The sequence below is a fragment of the Montipora foliosa genome, chromosome 1, assembly GCF_036669935.1.
Source record: "Montipora foliosa isolate CH-2021 chromosome 1, ASM3666993v2, whole genome shotgun sequence".
NCBI lineage: Eukaryota > Metazoa > Cnidaria > Anthozoa > Scleractinia > Acroporidae > Montipora > Montipora foliosa.
The window spans coordinates 47,343,025-47,345,424 of record NC_090869.1 but is presented as its reverse complement, the minus strand read 5'-3'; positions in this window follow the sequence as shown (position 1 = coordinate 47,345,424).

The window sequence follows — 2,400 nt, the reverse complement described above, 5'->3', positions numbered from 1 at the left end:
CAAGAAGAAGAAGTATAACGCACTGACGATTATCAATAGCACGCATGACATCATTATGCACACGTACAAGAGCAGTTTCACAGCTATGGAAAGGCTTGTAGGCCGACTGTAGTGGCTCGTGAAGGTGGTTACTTAGCAAGTACTCATGTAAGCGCACAGCCACGACTTTTTCAATCATTTTTGAGACTACTGTAAGGTTTGAGATCTGTCTGTAATTTTTAAAGATTTCGTGATCTAAAGAAGGTTTCTTGAGTAGGGGTGTAAGGACAGCAGTTTTAAGAGAAGGAGGCAGATAACCAGATTCCAGAGATAAGTTAACGATCTTACAATGTTTCGGTAGGAACATTTCAAAGTATTCTTTCATCAGTGCGGAAGGAAGTGGGTCTAAGATGCATGATTTTAAGACGACCTTATGAGCAATCTTAGACAATTCATCAGTAGATGTAGGTGAAAAATTATTTAGTTGGCATTTTAGTGAAGGCGAGTCAAAGGTGCAGAAGAGATCAGGAGTCAAGTGAACTTTAATTTGATTTTGGATGTCAATAATTTTAGTTTCGAAGAATTCAGCGAAATTGTTTGCTAATGCTGCAGCTGACGAGCATGTTGGAAGAAATTTCTCTGCCTTTCTATGTCAAAGACGGTCAACATTGCGAAATAGAGCTTTGCTATCGACACCGGCTTCATTGATAAGATCAGACTGGAAGGTCAATCTGACTGGAGGGTCCTGGCCACCATACTGATGTTCGAGCTCTAGCTTGACACTTCGTTATGCTGAGATGACCGGTGTGAATGTGGTCAAGTATCTCCAGTCTCAGAGATCTTGGAATTATCATGGTAAAGGTAAAGATACACCTTATTTAACGTCGGAAGTTCCTTTACTCTCTAGAGAGTATTCTCCCAGGAAGCCGACGGTGCGCTCATTTTACCCCCCTCTTTTCCTTCAGTGCTCCGTTTTAAGGGTATTTAAAGCCACTTAGGCTACACTGAAAGGAAAGAAGTCGAAACAAGGATGAGAGATCCAGGAATCGAACTCGGGACCTTATGCAACAAGGCCGCGCACTAACCAACTGTGCCACCCTTGCTACTTACCATGCGCTCATCGTATAGAAGCGAGTCACCAGTAAGTGTCAGATGGGCCCTGTTCTCTCAGTAGGGACTCAGTAGAGGTTGATGTGGCATATATGTTGGCTAACCCTGAGTGCAATAGGTCCTGATTGGCCCGCATTCTTCATCATCGAGTTGAGCCTTTCGTATCTTTGACAGTCTCTGTATTGTTGCTGGGAGTGTAAACACTGTTTGGGCTGCAAAGGTTTCCAACTCTTCCACAAACTGCTGTACATCAGCGGGTGCGCGAGAGAGTGCGTCAGCGGCTAGCTGGTGTTTCCCAGGCACATACTGAACAGTGACACTGAACTTCATCAACCTCAGGCGGAAACGCTGTATACGTGATGGTGTCTTGGACAGCTCAGTCTTGTTAAAAGAGTTTCAAGGGGCTTGTGGTCAGTTTCTAAAACAAAATTCATGCTTACAACATAGTCACTAAACTTCTCGCATGCCCATACTGATACCAATGTTTCTTTCTCGATAACAGTGTAGCGTTTTTCGGTATCACGGAGGGATCTTGATGCATAGCATATTGGGCTACGTCTTCGTCATCTTGCATCTTGTTGGGACATACTAGCATTCATAATATCGGGGTCCAATGTGAGAGCACTACCGGATTCATATGCAGTTCCCTCTCTTGACTCTAGAAAACCATCTTTGCTTACACGAGCTTTGGTGAACTGTCGTCTCCTCTTTTTGAAAGCCTTTGTTTGTTCGAGATTTTTGGCTTGTAGTCTCTTGTAGTCCATTTTTTTAATTTGACTATTGATGGTGGACCCACGGTTAATAGCAGCAGTTTCTAAAACTTTTACAAGGGATTGTTTTCCTAAGTTTTTCGTGCTATGGCACATGCCATTCGCTGATCAGCACTTTCACTACCACCATAAAATCGAATTTTGGGGTTTTTGGATCCGATGATGCTATTAAGGCTTTCATTTCTTTGTGATGATGCGATAAGTGCACTCTTTTTTTTTACAACCTACTTACTTGAATAAATTTCAAACTTTCTTAGGCTTTTTTCAGGTTTTCTCTATTCAAGTCTTTACCATAACGCTAGTCTTTGTGCTTGTAACTGCCTGCATCCTTTTTCTGTCCGCACCTTTCTTTGCAATTTTCATGAATCCCAAAAGCACGAAAAACAGTTGCTTTGGTAGACTCTTGTAGGCCAGCTATATTCCATGCATTCTGGGAAAAAGCATAGCTAAAACATTTGCCGAGATATTCTGGGAATTTATTGGAAAATACTGACTCACCATGTGGAAAGAATCTTTCAGATTTAAGTTTGTACAGGTGGTT